General features: G+C 39.0%; 1 long non-coding RNA gene across 8 annotated transcripts in view; it reads left to right on the forward strand.

The window, feature by feature from the left end:
• LOC111259750 (uncharacterized) overlaps positions 1-14,927 on the forward strand; it is a 28,258-nt gene extending 13,331 nt beyond the window's left edge. Inside the window, exons 1-8 of one of the 8 annotated variants that reach the window (XR_002679816.1) lie at positions 3,455-3,469; positions 10,403-10,517; positions 10,835-10,963; positions 11,158-11,312; positions 11,940-12,091; positions 12,413-12,626; positions 12,807-14,165; positions 14,633-14,927. This is a non-coding gene — a long non-coding RNA (uncharacterized LOC111259750). Of the gene's footprint in view, positions 1-3,454; positions 3,470-8,890; positions 8,906-10,271; positions 10,287-10,402; positions 10,518-10,834; positions 10,964-11,157; positions 11,313-11,939; positions 12,092-12,412; positions 12,627-12,806; positions 14,166-14,632 lie in introns of those variants that run through there. The other 7 variants (XR_002679814.1, XR_002679813.1, XR_002679817.1 and 4 more) reach the window with 7 other exon arrangements.
• Positions 14,928-20,397: the final 5,470 nt, after the last annotated feature.

A 20,397-nucleotide genomic window follows, 5' to 3' on the forward strand; every position in this document is an offset into this window, starting at 1 on the left:
TTATCGACAACGACGGTACATACAAAAATGAAGAAGATAAAATAGGAACCCTACGTATTTTTTTTTGCGTTGTATAATCGAAAGTTAGTTTCCGTCGTATTTTTTCGATTTCAACAAAAATATCGAGGCGTTGCCTAAGCATGTTTAGCGATTTTTATTCAGGACTTCAATAGAACCGGCGAAAGAAAATTAATTTTAGCCTCGTCAGCTGACATCAATGCATGCCGACGCCGTTTTCTAATATCGGCATTACGTAACAACCATTTTGTGACAGTTGACGGACGTATAATCGCCGTTATAGTGATAACTTTGAAGCGAGCATAAATTACCATTGACAAAGAAAGTAAACACACGTTCAGCGTTTTCTTCGCTGATCGCTTTCTATCGATATGGGACGAAGCTGACGAAAAAGAGAGAGTAAGCAACCGTTACGAGTTATGATCGGCAGTGGAACTCCTCGGGGCAAATCGTTTTTGTAACCAAACAAAATGAAAACAGGACATGGATAGTGGAGACACGTGATTACGTAGAAATCTATAAGCGATTAAGTTAGCCATGGCTTCAATGTCCTTTCCCTGCTTCTTAGATAAGCTTTTGTTAGCAATGCAGAGCTTTGTAGCGGATAAAATCACTGCGATGGAACAGGCGTGTAGTTGGCGGACTCTGTTTTTCGTCTAAAGACAGTTGAGGGATCTCTATTAGAGAGATCGAGTATTTTACGGCTCGAATCTAACACACCATTGTACAAGACATTATCGTCATTTGCCGGAACTTAAACTGAACCCGGTAACCTCCGAGGTAAATTTGATAACAAAAAAACTTAACAAAAAAAAAAAAGAAAAGTTCCGAAATATTCAAGAAAAACATGTGAGCATGCTACTTATTATTATTATTCGTAATCCCAATAAGCCCGATGATTTATTTGATGGATAGAAAGTCTAAATTAAACTCAGTAAGCTAGATATAATCTACTTATTTGTCTCCGGAATACATTTTAAACCAAAAAACCAAATATATGTTTCTACAGTTGATTGAGATGGATATTATTGAGGACCTTCATTAAGGTAATGATGAATTAACACACGAAAGCTTCATTGCACAAATACCGGTTGCTTAAATAAAGCTTAATTCGGTACGTCTCGTGGTCTACCCCCGTTACTTTGGACTGGTATTTTTCTTTTGCCATCAAGAAAAGCAAAGCAGTTTCTTAAATTATACCAGCCAAAAAAGCACCTAATGGTGCCATATAACAAAACCCATCCAGCACCTTAGGTCATTACACGTAGTGACACAGACCTGTCGAAATGCTCTGTTTTCTTTAATGGTTGGTTATTCCTAATTGAGAATTGCTTGACTCTTTTTTTACACTCTGTATTAACTATCACTGGCCCCTTTTCTCTCTCACCATATTGAAACCCGGCCAGACCCAGCTGAAAAACTAATGTGCTCACCTTGTGTCAGCCGTTAGGTCCTAGCTCATCATTTCTGTGTGCAAATACAAGTTTGCTCTGGTCCATTTAAAGGTCATACTGCATTTTATAATATCTACCAGATAGCAGCGATGTGAGTTAATTAGAAATATAAACCGGTGTCAACGTTACTGCTGTTATGGTCGCTGCCCGCCCTTTCGATAAGGATAAACTGGCGATGAGGGTCTCATCGCCGTTTCTATCATTGGCTATATTGCCAACAGCCGACACAATTCAAATTATACGCCACAGATGACGCGCTAGTTACTAGCTCGCTCAAATGCCTTCGCAGATAGACTGGTTTAATTACCACTACCGGAGCGTCTCGCGATAGACGACGAGCTAACGAGCCTTGCGCTAGTCGTATTAGCTGTCAAAGACATGTTCCGTGTGCCTTCAAATTATGTTATAGCTTTCAGATTCAAACAAATAGCGACTTGGGATCTTTGTTGGCAAGCTATGCTTTGTATGACGGAGATGTACAAAACTGTTAGTTCTGGGTTCTATTCTATTGTTCCTTATTCTTCGTAACGTTGTTGCTTGTACCGTCGCTACCGACAATGATATCATTGTGGTCATCAGATAAAGTGTACATGCACGAACGTGCATGTACACTTCGGCCTTCGTCGTCTATGTATTTCCGCCTCGCGAGAAACCCTATTCTTTCAGAAAGCGTTGTTGTTCTACGCGGTTTTATTGTAGTAATGGTGACAGTGGCAATACCATGTGGTTGCACCGTAATTATTGTGGTACGCCATGTAACGTGCTTCCTACTTTTGCGTTATCAGCGTTAACATCTATCGAAATAACATGTGGTCTATTTAATATGACTGATGTGCGACACGTCTGATCGAATTTAAGATTCTGGAGAACCTTCAAATCGGAGGTCGTGGCATTAGGGGCACCCGCCAGAAAGCACACATTGAATGATAATGATGGTAATCATCAGGTTTAGGAATAAGCAATGCATTTTCGCGTGATTAGTTTTATTTGGTAAATATTTAACAAGTTTTGGATACCGCTTTCAGATTCACAATAATTGACCTCTGTATACCCGACTCTGTAGGTAGGGTTGACCAAGGCGCCCACGATATGGGTCATAAAAGAAGTGACTAGGCCAATGTGAACAGTAAATATAATGAATGTTTTGCAAATTACGAGGCCTCCGGCGAAGATGATGGCATCATTTTCGCCGGAGGCCATTGCCAAGGCAATTCCTTCACATATTGATTACGTGAGAATAGAAAATGCAATGTAATCCAATGATGCGATCAGCAATACTTAGTATGGCAGTCAGTGGCTTTTGCATGACTATCTGTTATGGGTAACTGGCATCCCATAAACTTATATCCGTGCATAATTAAACATGTCTAATCAACACCACTTAGTTCCACGGGATTTGATGAACTTCGATATGGTAATGAGGAAGAACGCCTGATTTGTGGTTTTCCAATGTAATTTTTATCCCCCTATAATTCCATACAACACGTCGCAGAAGCCCGAAAGAATTAAACAGACGTCCAAAACATATTAAATAGGTAGCTTTTCTGATTTCAAGCCATGTTTCCTACAAGTGTAATGGATTTCTGGAAGCGCAAGAGTTTAATGAAATTGAATAGCTTCTTTATGTCATCAATTGCTTGCCGTTCTTTTGTCTTAAATAACGTTTATATGATAAATAATTTAAATTGGTATATATATATATATATATATATACATATATATATATATATACTCTTGAAGCAAACGTTAGCGCTTCTACGCATGCGTCATCCTGCTTGTCAGAAGTACTCGACTATTCCCACTGCGACATATCGTTCAGCGCATGCTCTTGTCATCAGGAAAATTGTCCTTCTTTTACGCTAACAGACGTTACATGAATTTCGCATGTTGCGCTGTGTCATTTGGACTCTCGAATCGGTACCCAGCGATTAATGGGTGTGGTTAATTTTTGAAGCATTTGTCACGGCTGAATTTGTCAGCCTTCACATGAAGTTGGGGTACGTGGACATGTGCAGTATCGTATGCAGGTTCCGACTCCGGTGCGAAACATCTTCGGCACAATTACACGCAAGTCAAGTAGATATTATAATGGTTACATGCGTCTTGTGTCAGGGAATTCGTTGATGAAGCTTTGCTGCTGTTTCTGCGCCCTAAACGGATAGTATGCATATTTAGAGGATTTTGTGAATGAGTCTATCATCAAGTTAATAGGATGCAGGGCCATGGATCCTCTTTCGAGCGGAAAAACAATTCAAAGATCTTATTTTAAGGGTAATTTACCCCGATGCACGCTGAGTGCAATGCCGACAAAAATTTGAACGAGTTAGGTTCTATTTCGGTGGTCACATTTTAACCCATTTTAGCACCAACACTGTGCAGCTAATAGATACGTGCTTCCAGTCTTATGCTCAAAACTGCGTTACCAATGGACACGGCAAGTGACCTCCAATTATAAAGTACGGTTTCGAAAATTTAGCATCTTAACCAAATTCGTATGGAATTCCATAGTACAAATATGGGAAATAGTACAAAATTATCATTCTTTAGATATTTCATATCTTCTTTTTCAATGCAGCGAAAAAATATTCCGATGAAGAGCTGTATCTGTATGTTCCATAGAGTGTTAGTTGTGAGAGTAATTTAGATGTCATGCATGGAATATAATTAAAATGGTTGATTATAGACGTGCTGTTACAAGTACCAGGCCCAAGTTAGTCCTTGAACGGACCGTTTGGAGCACGATTATATACAAATTATATTGGATATATGTGTTAGAACCACATGCATTATATACCGTTTGAAAATTATAAGCGACATTTACGAATCCTTCGAGCCGGCGAATCATTTGTTCAATAATAAATAAATAAATAACTTTGGTATTTTTTTTACTAATTTTTTTAAGTAATTCCTTTCTTCCAGTTACTGCTGCTGTATTTATCTGTCCCTTTTGCGCTGACATAAATCCAACTGGTAGCCCGCTAAATGTGAATTTCACAATGATAATACTATACAATTACAAACAAAATTATTCCCAGATCCCAAATGTACAGAAAAACTGTCCCTTGTCGCCTCTCGCTTTCTACATCCGACCAGTCAATCCGCTGCCACAAAATCAATCGCCTATTATAATCCGTGTATCGTATATTTATCCCACATCAATTATACTACTCTTTCAATAGATTATTCATCTTTGTCTAACAGTCTTCGTCTTCGACATCATCAGAAACGGCATAATCATTACGGCGCCAGTTGGCTCAGTGACCGCCGTGTCAATGCCTCTACTTCGCTTCCCTGCTCGACAACATCGTCTTTACTAATCGCATCATGAACAGTATCAACAGGAAAACAATTACACCAAATCGATGATGGACCATTTTTTACTGCCGATCATTTTTCTATGAAGTAAATGGGTTATGGTTTTTGATGATGGATTGCTTCGAATTTTTCGTTTCTGGCATAACACGCAACCGTGCGAGTATCCTATGCGGCCTTAGCTCTGTTTCCGCTATTTTTAGCTGTTTTCTACTTATTTCTAGCGTTAATACAACAGCAAGTCTCGCAAACTACCCACACTGCAAAAGCTATGTAAATGAGGAAAACTTGCCGCCAAATCAACCATGGCAAGAATCACTCCAGCCATTAGATAAACATGACTCTTTTTTTCTATTATTCAATTATATGCCTCGCCCAGTCACTGATCTTCTCTGACCAACCAGCCAGAATCGGGGTGGGAGAGACTGGAGTCATATGACTGCCACCAGGGGCGACTAGCGGTAACAACAACGTTTGACGTGTCGTTCCAGCAGAAGCAGCTGTGACGTACGACAGCGACAAAATTGATGTCTAGAAAAATGTTAATCACTAACAACGAGTCCCTGATGAATAAACAGGCAAAGGTTCGATGCCGCCTGAGCTAAATCATGTGCCGCTTGAATCACATCAATACATTCACGTACGGATAAATGTACCTACGTATGCACGTTAGTTAGCGAAACGTCGTGCATATCAAACACAAACACATACACGAACAGAGATGCACCCGAACATCGGCATGTTCGGTACGGTGTTATTTGCGCGATACGAGCGTCAAGAAGGCGCAATTCTAAGTACAAAATAATGTCCGCTACTGTCCTAGACAAAATCAACTTTTGTTTATTTCACTGTCACTGGTTCCGCTAGCGGAGTCAACGCCGTTCCTACAGCTGCTACTTTGACCTCAGCAGGAACTTGTTCCTGCTGAGGTCAAAGTGGCTTCTCATCACATGCCACTGATGGTCATAATGGCTCGTAGGTTGTGTACTGATTCATGTTGCTCGTACTAGCAATAGAAGTTGTCGTTGTAGTAATAACAATCAGAAGAACAATAGCCGCGATAATTATTATTATGTTATTGTGTTATTCTGATATCGGTTGTTGTTGTCGCTAGCTGTGGGGCTCTTGCTGTTTTTGTTATTGTTGATGATCTTGTCGAGCTATGTGAAAATTACGTTTGGCGACCTTTACTGGGCCCACTTTGCGCTATCGCCAGCGATAGATCTACGTCAAACTGCCGATTCACCTGTACGGCAGTTACGCCAACAGCTAAACAGCATTCGCAGCAAAACTAACCGGCACAGCTCTGGCGGTAGACGCGGGTATAGCCATATCAGGGTCACGTTTACGTTCCTATTATAATACCTGGGTTCGATGTACACGTAACCCTGAGGCAACCCGTTTTAGCATTGCTACTACATTTCGAGTGTCCCGCTCTTCCGGCTGACACGTACGCGTTCGATTTATCTAGTTCATTGTACCGCTTTTTGGTAGTTTCATAACAAACGGACCTTACGTACAGAGCAACGCCGGTGTCTGCTTTGAACCGGCTGAAGGATCGATATTTGCTATTACTTAACACAACAGCTACGCCCATCCCAGTAGGGCCGGCAGCGTTTTGCAGATTTGCGTGAATAGGACTGGATGAACATGATTAACGTCGGACGGTGGGCGTTTGAAGCATTAACCATATCTGTTATAGCTAACGGACAGGTGTCTGTAAAAGGAAACATCGTTCCTGATAACTAACACTGGTAGTATGTGTTTATTCAAATGAACTCCTGAAACGTATGGCATGGGCCATTTTCCGCAAGGCTAGCCTTGGATAAATTAACGGAATTCGACTTAGCTTGGTCTAATCGATTGTAAAGTCATTTCGCTTTTCTTGTTATTCCAATTGTACTTGCTTTTCTTTTGTTTCCTTTGATTTTTTCACGCTTTGTCTGAGTAATGGATGCATATCGCTTTCATCCGTGAATGCGAATGTATAGCAATTGAGGGTTACCGCTTTAACGCCTATTGTAACAGAACCAATAGAAACTCTTTCCAGCTTTTCAGAAACAGGTTCCAACATCGAATCGTCCTCCAAGGACGATGTGACAATCTTGTACAATAATTGGCTGTCTCACAGACGCCAGTGGAAAACAGTGCATGGTCTTATCTGTTGGACCTCAGTTCTGAATACAATAAACTGACATTTAATATACTATTTGTTCTCTTTATATAAACGCGCCAAGTTCAACATGTGGCGATGATTCTGTGTAAGCAACTAATACATTTCTAACCAGAAGCACCTCGCCGATTTGAAGGCTCATCACAAATTAATAAATGCTCTAATAGTTCGAGTGTTTTTGTCCTTTTCTTTGGACCTCGAAGCATTAAAGGATCTGCAAAGTTTCTGAACATGGCAACGAACGGCAAAAGCGCGAGGTCGATGCTGTCATATATCCTATATGTGTTACATGAAATTGCCGCCTGATCCTTGGTTAATCCTAGTTTTCTTAAACCAATGTTGTATGTTCGGATAAAATCGATTCAGATTTACTATTCAGGTAGTGCAAATATTTCTGTCTGGCAAACCCCTGGAGGCGCGTTACCAGCGATCAGCTCGATAAACTTAAGATGATTCGAGACAACGTATGTGACGACTCTATAGATACTATCTAAACACATACACAAACAAAGTAGAAGACGTTAACACTTACATAACGTATTTAAATAATTGAAATATTAAGTGCTTATAGGTTTAACTTATCGGCGTATTTAAAAGGTGTGTTTAGTACGAGAAACTATTTAATAAGGCCAAATAGAAGCAACAACATTGGCTGGTTTCCAGCCAGAACCGACCGGAAACAGCAACAGCTGACAATATGTTTTGGTGAAACATTTAAATTGACTTTGTGCCGTAACGAATTGTCTTCGTATGCGGGGCTTGTTCATAATTACAGATAAAAAAACAAAGTTAAATTTTCACCGTTTCCTTTAGCTTTTGGGCAAGACAAACGTAATCACAATTTCTAAGAAGCACAGTTACTGCAATTGCATTTTCAAACGGCCTAACATGTCCTCGCTGGGTTCCGATACGCTACGACCATCAAGCTAAAAGCAGAAAACAACGACAAAGCGTACCCTACTAAGAGTAGTCCTACTACAAAAAGTTAACTGCGTCTCAGACTTTGGACTAACCATCCAGAGGAAACGTTCAATACTATACAAAACATGCTGAGGCACCATTAAGAAATATACATAGTGGCTTGGCATAGTGCACATTTTATATAAAAATTAAAAATTCATTTCTTGGCTATAATAGAACATAATAACGATATATCGGATTCGGGTATCAGGCGTTCTCAGCTCAGCTTAGCTAACTTAGCCAAATGAATCAAGCTGGTAAACAAAAGATTTAGCAGGTGCTCTTCACGGTGTTAAAACATGTCAATTTGTACAATGTAGTACACTATTATTATACCTATATATAAATTAGATACGCTTTGTTAAAAAAAAAAGTAGGTGTCAGCGAAAGCTGCATCTTGTTCCTGTGCGATTACAGTTGTCGTACTTCGTGCTGTATTCTTTCACTAGCGTACAATCTTCGAACGAGCGTTTGTCTGTGACGAAAAAAAATCCCTGCCTAATAATATGCGCCAACACCTACAGCTAAAAATCCTAAAGCCCTTTAGCACAGTTTTCTTGTAGCCCCCTCCAAATGGATGTGGTACGTAGCGAGAAGAACTGTATAGAGTCTTCAGTAGAAACCCCACTCGCTTGGTAGAAACCGTTATTAGGCTTGCTACCATAATTAGATACAAACAAAATAACCACTAGCAACAATAAACACACGCTGACTGCATATGACGATATCTCAAAATGGCAAAGAATTAGATTCTCTGAATGTCGTCTTACTCTAGTGGTGTGCAAAAAGCATGAACGTCGCAAGCAGGTGCCGGCACTCCTGAGTTTGGTGTCTACTTGGCTTGCGCATCTGTACGTGTGTTATTTTCGGCGGGCAGCGTGCCGTCTAAAACAGCCAGACGTCTCACTGTTCGTAGCTTTGACATTGCCCTGGATTACGCTTCAGTAAAATAGAGCGTCTAGTAAATTGTGGAGCCGACGCAGAGCAGGTCTGGTAGCTTTTTTTTTTTAGTAAACACTAAAGTGTATTTACGATCGCAGAAGTCGCATAAAATACCTGGCGGCAGAAAATATTCTACTTTCGCTTACAAGCGAAGCATCACTGTCCAATAATCTATAAGAAATATATATTACTAATAGGGCAGTTTCCGAGTTATATCTGAGCATTGTTCTACGTGAAACTACGATACCTTTTAATGCGAAAACATCACTTGAATTTAATAACGTGGCAAGTCTTTTGTTCCTGAATATTTTCCATAAGATGATACCAATGATAGAGCAACAGGTCACACCGTATCTAGACAATGTGGTAAAAGGGTAATTGCACAATAACTTATCCTGCAGGAAGAACTGCTAACCCGAATCCAGCTACAGGTTATGTATTGGCCAGAGAATCTTCGGAGGCCCGCTCCTATAATTTAAAACTAGAACGTGTTGTTTCTAGATATTATGTAGAGGGCAGTACTGTATCTGTTTTCTGAAAAGGCGTTCAGAAAGAACCGATTCATAACTTATGGTAAATGCGTAAAACTTTTGCATTGCATTTATGTGAAGAACTAGATTTTCGGTCTTGGCGTTCCACTGCTGCTGTCGTATCTGTCGATACAATCAATTGTAGTTATCGCCTACTATTATTATAAATCCATTGGCACATGCAATAGCCACAGGCAGATGCAATCGACAACAAAAACAGCGGCGCGTTTTTTCTCGAAGATGCATGTACTATTATGGATCATAGTATTACCGTAGATGCCATGGATACTCACTCTTTATGTCCCGTGTTGAACACTCATCTTTAAATAGTAGTCTAGTAATTTTGAATACAGAGAGTAGGTTTTCGTTAAAAATTTTCTATTTGAAGAGTCTAGCCAGAGCTATCGAAATATATTTCATAAGAAGCATGCAGAATCCTCACGCGGATCTATCATAGCAATCCATTTATATACCGTATATTCGCGTCATTTTTACGATGCACTCTTGTTCGCTGAGGTACGTTTCTGGAGTTCTAACATGTGTACAAACGTTCGAATAGTCAAGACAACATGCTACTTCTGCTCACTTCATACACTTCGAACTACCGTCTTTTCTGATTGGTTCCGGGAAATCTTTCGTACGCCTATTCTTCGTTAATACATACACTTAAATTCGGAGCCATTGTCTGAAACGATTGTTTACGAACAGATAAAAATTGAGAAGCGAATTAACGTACACCCCATGTTATACTTCGTGAACTTCTAATATTTTCATTATAATGGTACAGTGTTTGCCTATTAGACTTAGGAAAATCTCACGATTTAGGCTTGGAATCGGACATAGACACATCACTGTTTTGCGCTGGATAGAGCCAGTCGATTGAAGCGATACATAAAGGTAATATCAGACGTAAGACTTGAAACATCTACTTGGTTATAGTCAGTTTCCTTATCAATATAATTTCGCTTACCCTAGCATTGGTTCGAATGCGTTCAACGCACCTTTTTTTTCAGTTGATTGATTTTCGAAAAGCCAAGAAAAACCTGCAGGTGCGCGTTGAGTTAGACGAGAGAATCTCCTCCTTTCACAGGTTAAGAGCGTACCTTGGTACACCATTTAGGCAGAATGGTGAGTGCAGTGCTTACCGGAAATCGAACCCCTCGAAACGCCTAGTTTTTCGTAGTTTTTTTTGTGGTCCATTTGTTTGTGCCTTAGCCTTAACAGAGCTGCTCTAATAGTTCTATGTATTTTCCATTTTTCTTCGTTGCTCGATTGTCTTCCGTGTAGCTCAACTTTCGCGCTATCGCTCAACTGTACACCGATAGATTTTTTAAAATCTATTTTTAACCGATTAATATATTACATACCAATTGGCAGAGTATTTTCGGTTATAATATTGTTTACTTTTTCGCATTCTTTTCCCAAAAACCTTTCCTTGTCAATAGGTCAGTGAGTAAGCGTAAATCCACGTGGCCTTTTACACATTCAGTTATTACTGATTATTGGTCGGCGTTAAGTGCAACTTACAAGGGCTTCAATACGAAAACCAACTGCAATACACGTCACGTTTATATGTACGTTGCTACTTCAACCGGTCAACATAGATTGGTCAACTATATCACTTGAATTCAAATAGGAATTGTACGTCGTTTTCCCGTGTACGCTCGAGATATGTGAACGACGCACGTCCCGTCATAGAAATACACCATCGACCACATTGGATGCTACAACTCCGCAACGTGATAACAAATAAGATATTTGCTTGCAGAGAGGCGGTCAATTCGGGTCACTTAGTCTACGGACGTCCACAAGTGCAGTCACGGCTCCCAAGACGCTTACTGCAAACAACCAGTGCGGAAAGGATCAGCCTGCCGGGAAGCCACGTGCGCCGCGACTAATGAATAGTGACAGTCTACAGAGGAGGTAGCTGGTTTTCTTTTCTAACTTAAGATGGTGTTCTCCAAACGTAAACGTACGTCGATTGCTTTTTAACTTCGGAAGATGAGTTCATCGGTAATCGGATAGATAAAGAGAAGCTTAGCTCACTGTATCTCATACTCAATCCCTGTACTAATTACGCACACCTCAGGGTTACATAAAAATGCACGAATAGATCTAATATTGCCCCCAAAACGTAATTAAATAAGGATGTTATTATATAATCATATTAGTTTTGAACAATACGATTGTAAAGCGAAATGCAAACGTAAAAAGTGCTTTATTTCTTGTATACATAAGGCAAAGGGCAACTGCATCTGTGAGGTCGAACACTATAACCATTATAGTCATTTATATGCTACTACTAGTAACAACAGTTTCAAAGGGTTCCATCTGCACACCATACATGCAGCATAATATAGGGTTGAAAATAGTAGACATAGAGTACTTCATATAGCATATTTACATTTATGCTGACCTCAAACAAACGAGGTCACCAACGTCAACAGGGAGCATACTGTCTGTTAAGTTATTACGGCGCACGTAAAGACCAACGTTTCAATAAATAAGAAACATACAACTGTTATCCTCTTCACCTAAAATCTGTTGCAGAAGTTGTCCACGCAAAGCCGCTGAGTCACTGTTGAATGGCTTTTAGGGCAGTTTCTAACGGCTTTTAAAAGGATGCTCGACAAGTGGGAGACAATCGATCCAGACTTAGTGGTATAGAGACACTCCTACAGTAGACATGGCTGCCGATGTGGGTAGGTGATTTCAGACCCTATAGTGGTTTCTTAATAACCTATTTGCCTCAGAGGCATATGAGCGTTCTACGTTCGAAACGTTTAGTTTTATGCTAGAGCCGCCTATTCACCTGAAGCGGTATCTGGCATGAAATTCAAAATATTCATTTAGGTGTCAGCGTAATGGGACATTTTTTCCTTTCCGCAATGCACCGCTTGAAGTAGCTAATGGCAACTATTAATCGATATTCCGATTACCCTTTATAGTATCTAATGTAAAAATTCATAATTGCTGTAGATGGTTGTCACTCGTAACATGCTTATTATACCGTTTAAACGCAGATTGGCGACAAACTTACGGGGTGAACTTTTATGGCCGTTCAATGTCCAGACGTGCGTTGACGTAGTGTAGATAAAATTCAGGCAGGACTTACATTAGCTTTGGACAAGAAGCAGTTGCTCGCAAGGTGAATCGTTTAGGCCGGACTGTACTTGTCATCAGGATCTCTACGAATTGACTGTGCTCAATCGTCAAATCTAGGACAAATCATTCAAGGTATGAAATTCAAATAATAGTTACTTAGCTTGCTTGAGCGAATTAACCGGATATTTAGCGTATGAAATGTTAGGCATTTCATGAGGCAGGTTCCATTTTATTTTATGTAGAATTTGTGAACAATATCTGTGATAATTCTATAGTTACCATTATTGTTTTCATATAGTTGTTATCTTACAGGTACCGGTACAATGAAACATCATCAGTTGTACGAGCTTCCAGCATTGTTTAGGTGCTTCCGTTGAATCCGATTGAAACAGTTCCAGGTCGCCAAGTAAAGGCTTCGCATGCATAGAAGGAGCCTTCTATTACCAGACACCAAACGCATCTATACAATCGTGATTCAAAGTAAACTCAATAGTCGTCGAAGCTCAACAAGCGCTTCTAAGTGTAGCCTGGCACTAATTAGAAATATTTTCGGAACGATTAAGAACACACAAACATTTACAAAATGTACAATTTTAACTGACATCTCGATTTTTGGGAATAATAACACCGGCTATACTTCGGATACGATAACACAACCCTGAATTTCTCTGTCTATCTGAGTTTTTATATATACGAAAAAAGATTGTTTGTACAGTGAGTAGCGTGGCTGACTTAATCAAGAATCAGAGGAAAGCAAAACAGAGGTAAAAAAAAAGAGACTCTCACCATTAGGCTTCGTCAGACCCGGCCCGGAAATTAAAATAAATTTTGCCCAGAATATTTTAAACTTGATAGTAAAATTCGGTCAGAAAGCATGTTTTTATATGCACCTTCGGTGAACGCGAATTAACTAAATATACGGAACCACAAAATAAAATGAAACATTTCAGAAACAGCAAAACATTTTGTATCCTTTGTTTGCACCTATGAAGGTTCAATGTTCAGACGCTAACAAGATCAGATTGTTTTTGTACGCTTGCGGTATAATAGCATGAACTTTTAGTTAGCTCATCGTTAAGGATAATTGGGTTGTACTATTTATTGTACATTTTACAAAAGATTTAAATGCATTTCGAAAGAACGATTAAACGTAATGCGTAACGTGATTAACGTTCGTTCATGAATTGATATGATGATATTTGGTCATCCTCCGTGTAAACAGGTATATGGAGTAGGCTCCGCCTTTGTGCTTGCTAGACAAAAATATTGAGGATCATAGGGTTATTGGTAAAAAAAAAAAAGAAATATGTGGAAAACAAGTCAATGTACGTTGTTGAATGGTTACATATCGACGTTTAGTCTTTTGCATTATTCTTATAAGTAACATCTATTGAGTCGTAAAGTTCTATTTTTTGCGTAAAGCTGAAAACTCCTAGCACTGAAGTGTCCTATGAAAGGGTAACGTTCGCAACGGGAGCCGACGCAACTTGAAGTTTATTGTTGTGAAGTGCAATGACATTGACGTTGGCTCAATAGAGCTACGCACAACATTGATGGTAACAGCTTAGATCATTTAAACTTCTTTTGGTATTTCAGCTCAAGATGGGAGTCTTAGAGACCGCAGTACTATAATTAACGCATTTCGACAGAGGTTGAGAATTCTATCTGCCGGTAGTAACTACAGGACAATTTTAATAATAAGTCAAAAAGCACAATTATAATGTTCTTACAGTGGATAGCTTTTTATTTTCCTTCAATTGAACTGTCTCTGAACCTATTATATAGTTCTTTGCTGTGCTGTCCTGATGTTTTTCCTAACGCGGTTGCCGACAGCCACCGTACCAACTCAATATATACATATATTTCAAACCTCTTCTGCACAAAGCATGGACATATGTGAAAAGCCTGTGATACATTTTTTCTTCACTTCGATCAGAAGTATTCTATCATCACATGCAAAAGATCTTGTCCAAAAATACTGTTCTTACCTAAAAAAAAGGTTTAAGATAAAGCGACCTTAAAATTTATAGCTATAGGAAACATATATATGCCCTCTTTAAATTGCCCCCTTATAATATGTACGACGTTCGTGCGCGCAGTGCTAATTCGGTTCCATTGTCATTTTCATGGTGATACAGGTCCTTCTCGAGTGCGTATTTCGGCGCGTTACTTACCAGATGTCTCGCTGCAGATTGCTCCTTGCGCAAGCTTATTATGAAGGCTTATTTAACTAAATGCGGTCGTGTCCAGCTGTTTCTATAATTAGGGCAAGATTGTCCATATATAGCTCCAGTGCTTATTGTATGCATTTAGCTAGATAATTAAATCCGAACCAGAGACCAGGAGCGATCCTATCGTTATAACAGTAAGCACTCCTATACGATAAAAGTCCCGTTTAATAAATGGTAACTACTAAACGTTTGTGCAGAGAGATTTGATGTAAATCTTTTGTCTGCTATATGTAGGTGTACAAATATAAGATAGCATATTCTTCTCTGCCGAATCTACGCTTCAGAAAGGTGACGATTTAGGTTTTTTCCCCACTGGTAGGAGCCAACCAGCCGAATTGCTGCTACGCCGGTACCACATGGCGTCTATATATTAGCTTAGATATAAGATCTTTTTGATGTTGACGAATCCATCGACTGTGCTTCTGAGTTCCGTTAGCAACAGGCCTAGGCTTGAACTTCATGTTCAGTACGGCTGTCTCAATCTCGAATTATTTACAAGTTCTCAAACGTAACGAACTAGGTAATTCTTTTGTACATTTTCACCTTAGGTAATTAGGTTGACTTATTTAAACTTGATAGAATTGTGTAAGTTTACGCAAGTACAGGAAGTCGTATGTACATGCAAGATGCAACTTTAGAAAGTTGTATAGGGTGCAAATTTACTAATGGTCGCAGTTTCATTGACGTGAACGGATATATATATATATATGTGCACTCAATGAAGCAGGCAAAATGAAAGTGATTCTAATTTATCATACTACTATTATTATAGTTCGCTAATGTGCGTCCGAGCATTTCACTCGTAGTCGCATAGTTCCTTAGAGAAACGCAAACTAGGTCTCGTTGAAATCTTCTACATTACAAAAGTGTCTTTTTTCTCAGAAAAAATAACGTTTCAACAAAAATGAACTACAACAGAATATAGTCCGTCATTTCTCCTGTTACAAGCAAACGTTTTTACGTTGATCGATTCAAATTACCTTTTTTGACTATAGATCGTTCAGATAGTTCAGCGAGGACTGGTACAAGTGTTTAATGCCAAGATGAACAAAGAAGGCCGACTTTTACGAAGGATGATAAAGGTAAAGATGGTGAAGAACTTCGCACCTACTCATCGCCCGCCTTGGAGCATCTATGCAGAACAATAAGGCTGTGTTCGGCGCTATAGAAAGGCAGTTGCTTGCGAGGTAATCAAAATTCGTAGGCCAGAGGCACTCGAAATTACAATTTCTACATTCCGATTGAACCCAATCCGCTAATGTCTAAATAATTAAAGGTCTGTTCTTAGGGACGCCTAAATCGATACCCACCAACTTGCTGATGAACCTCATTGAATCTATTTTGCTGATATCAAACTGGTAAGATTGGAACTGGCTAAGGTCAATGCGTTTATAATGAAAGAAGAAATGTGAAACAGCTCTAGAATAGTGTGCGACAGCCGAAAACCGCCACATGCAGGTCAGCCAGCTCCAGAATGACTGCAACGGGGTGCTACTTGGCCCAGTTGTTGCCATTAACCTTTCCGTGCTAAATCTTCCTTTGCATTTTCGTCTGTTTTAGCTAAAATAGGAAGGCTATTATTTTTATAGTCACAGGTAATATTATTACGAAACGCCTAGAGATGTAGAGGTCTCTGGCGTTGTTCCTAGTCCGTCCGTTAAACCCAATTGAAAAAGTTTTGGTGAAATGATATTGTTTACTTACATCACGTATCCTGCAAAGTCACCAAATGAAGTGCATACAGACGATCAGCCAACTCAAAATAGCAAGAACTGAGCGATTTTTTAATGTACCTCCTATCTCAATATGGCTCTCGGCTTTAAATTGTCGTGAGGTTGTCAACTGTTTTGTTTTCATGTTGACGTTCACTCTGCATCGACCACAGTTTCATCCATTATGACTCTAAAGGCGCGGGACTTCTGCTGAAGAAATAGAGAGCGATCCATGTAACGACATCCGTCAGTTGTCGTACTCAAAAAATTCTACTGCGGAAACAGTTCATTTCCAAAAACGAATTTAAACGAGTGCTTAGACCTGTCATCATCGATAATTTAATAACATTGAGTATAAGTTGATCTTCTTAATTACGAAGATCAGTTGAAACTGCATATGTCAAAATATTAGAAAAAATTAGTCGTATTTTAGCTCTTCCTTTCGACAATTCCACAAGGTTCCTGCTCGATTTTACCTGGCCTGACATAAAATTTCATGATTAAGCAGTACATTATAAATAGCAGTAAATACCGGAATAAGCATTGCGCTTGATTAATAGCCAAACAGACAATGTTCAAAGAGAACAGTATGACGTACCTTACTTTTTTGAGTCCCTACAAACATTTGATGCGTTTTTAGAGGAAATTTTATCTTTAAGAATAACAGTTATGTAGAACTACATTCATTGTTTGTTTGGCTGTTGTTATTATGTTTTACGAAGCATCCAGTTCGTACGCATCAAACGCGTATAAGTAGAGCAAACACTGAACACTGCGAAGAGTAGGTTCGGCATAACATGTGTGTGTAGAAAATATACGAGCAACATAGGACGGCATAGTTCATATGACTCCTCACTATAAATTCAGCCGGAATATGTTCCTCTATGGAAGCTATACACACACTTCCATGCTTTTGTGCTGTTTTTTAACGCTGAACATGAAGGCCACGCTACTATTATGCAGTAGTCAAACAAATGATCAACGTTTACGATTCAAATAATAAATCAGACACTATTACCTATTTCGTAATAGAATGTCGACTAATACAAACTGGTTTAAAGTTATAACGTTTCAAATAAATCGATTCTATTTTTTGGCCTAATTCATTGCTGCTACCTATGATTCCTGATCTTGTTTGGACCTAAGTAGGCTTTTCCTTTGTTTGTTGAACGAGTCTAGCTAACGTAAACTTGAACGTCAGGGTTATAGACAAGAATTTGGCTTAGAAAATCTACAACGGGAAGCAACACGCGATACGAGCTGAGTTTGCGCTTGAGTGATGGATTTTCTGTAGGGACAGATTCTGCGAAATCAACCATAATCTTTTAATCTTCTCTGAATTCAAATCAATCCATAATTGTTGAAATGTTTACCGATCGCTTCCCCGCGCACTTTTTATGGGCACCTTAAATCAGGCCGAAAGTCATTGCAAATCAGTAACGTCGTGGACAATATGTGAACAGCAGACATTGGTTTGATGTTCATTTTTACTAGTACCTCGGAAGAACAATAATATGACAATGGTGGCTTCATTCCAAGCCTCATTGCCGCTTTGAAATTGACGATCTTCATACAAAGGGATACTGCATCAGTCCTTTACCAGTCTCACTGTGTTTATTGCCGATTGAGATCGATGATGGCGATCGATGCGTAGATCTAGCTTATTCACGCTCGGCATAATACTACTTGGTTTCGATCACAAGTTTATGAAACTTTACAGTACTTCGATGATCTGCAAGTTCCAAAATGTCCAGCCTGTTTGCACTTGATTGGTCATGTATGCTTTTCAATGGAAAAGATAAAAGTTTGGTTGCAGCTCGTTTCAAATCAACTCGAGCATGATTATGCAAATTGCGACTTCTTTTGAGACTTTGAAAGAATATACGCAGTCAATATTAGCCTCGAGAATTTCCAGTCTCTTACGGTTACCATGTGTAAATTCTAGGCCCTTTTTCGGCCAACTGTCCTATTTATTGTTGTTTTGATTTCACGGTTCGACCTACGGCTGGTGATATTATTTTCGAAAACTGTGCGATTATTGCTATTCTGACAGATGTTATCAAATCAAATTGTTGAAGCATCAAGTGAAAAACGCTCCGAACGGTTAACGGAAGCAAAATCTGATGTATTTGATGATTATATATAGCAATGCTAAGAAATGCATAAGTTCTAATTGAAAAGCTAATATATAAACGTTTAATGTATATAATAAACAAAATTAGTAATCGTTACCAAAAGAAAATGGTGGAAGAAGCACGGTAAATAATAAATCGAACCAGTCTATTTTCCACGCTTATTTCCATTTTCGAGTAGGAGTGGACAAAGAAAAATACCTGATTAAGACTTGACCACAATCTCGCTTTATTACACGCGTTTTTTTCCGTTTTTTTTTTTAAAAGCTTTCCCTGCTTCAAGATAATTCTTGTCACATATTTTCTATGTTGATACATGGAGTCTTCCTTGAGCTTTTCCAAAGCCTTATATTAGCCTCCAAGAGGCAATTTCTTGCGTTCCTAATAACGGAACAATGCATGTTTTCAACCATATACTGCGCGCTAAAATGTGTTCCATTTGAAAGGCTATAGATCCAAAGCAACATCGAGTAAATAAGTATCTGGGCCCAATTCTCGATATATAGTGTAATCTGCCGCGCGTATGGCAAACCCGTAGGTTTCCAAAACTTCTTTCCAAAAAAAAAAATATATATATATATATATATATATTGTTGTAAATATTACGCATCGGCCTCAGTGTGGCGTAAAGCATTTATATAATAATGATCAACATCTTAGCAGTATACGCACCCGCAGACATCTACAATGGACTATACTCGATACGTAAGCACAACAACTTCTCGTGTAATAGTTCTATATTTAATTAGAGACGCTGATTTTGCCATTATGAGTTTATTGGGCATTTATTGTAGGGAACGCATATGGAGTGCTTGGCTCAAGATGAAGCCTTCCAAATGTATGAATATTTCGCCCTTTCTTCGACCCGGTAAGTTGAGTCGATGTAAAAACGTGTTTTGCGCAAGCTTTCACTGAAAACTCTGTACGGATAGAATTCAGAGTAAAAAAGGCGCGTCTAGAGTTATGGAAACTGATAAATCCGAGATCATGTTCAAGATCTATGCTACTGAAACACGTTTCCTTTATGGGATAGTTATTGATTTCACGCATGCAGCTAAAAGGCTACCATCTGTGTATCAGATATTTCATAGCATCCGTGCCATGACATTTCGTCTGAATTTATTCATAGTTTAACCCAGTTGCTAGCGGAGACTTGGCCAGAATTTGAAATGCATATTTCCTTGCTTAGATCGTTCCGCGATCAAAAGATAGAACATTTTTTCATGTCTACCCTCAAACCCATGTACGGCGTGTGCCTCCAATTTTTCATAGTAAGACAATATTCTATTGTTATTTCAAATACCACAACGAATCCGTCTTGCCTTACGCAGAAAAGCTATTCAACAGATGAAAAGCCCAGAGCAGAAATATACGTGTTAAGTAAATCAGATTTTAATGATTCTACAAAAACGATAATTTCATTCACAATCTAAGCCGATTTATTTCAGCACAGGTATTTTTCTCCTGTATACTTGAAATCTCTTTTTTTTTTCCAATTCGTTCAGCGCTTCGTGACGGCTTAAAATGCGTCAGTATGCAGGCTGATTCCGCTGCAACGGGAAAGTTCAACAGGCTGAAAGCGTGTCTCATAATTATTACAGCGGTCACGCCATCCACACGCTCTGTAGACGTATCTAAACAATTGGCTGGATAAAATTTTAAATCAGAGGGAAATTTAATGTTAATATATGTTTTCCATTAGATACTTGTTTCGTTTGACATCTATAGCTTAAGAAAGGAAATAGTTCTCTAATCAGTGGACTGTCTAAGCTAACTTATGGTTTCCATTGTGCGATACTTTGAATTTCCTTCACTTAGAAATAGTGTT

Source organism: Varroa jacobsoni, unplaced genomic scaffold (genome assembly GCF_002532875.2).
Source record: "Varroa jacobsoni isolate VJ856 unplaced genomic scaffold, vjacob_1.0 scaffold_363, whole genome shotgun sequence".
NCBI classification, from domain to species: domain Eukaryota; kingdom Metazoa; phylum Arthropoda; class Arachnida; order Mesostigmata; family Varroidae; genus Varroa; species Varroa jacobsoni.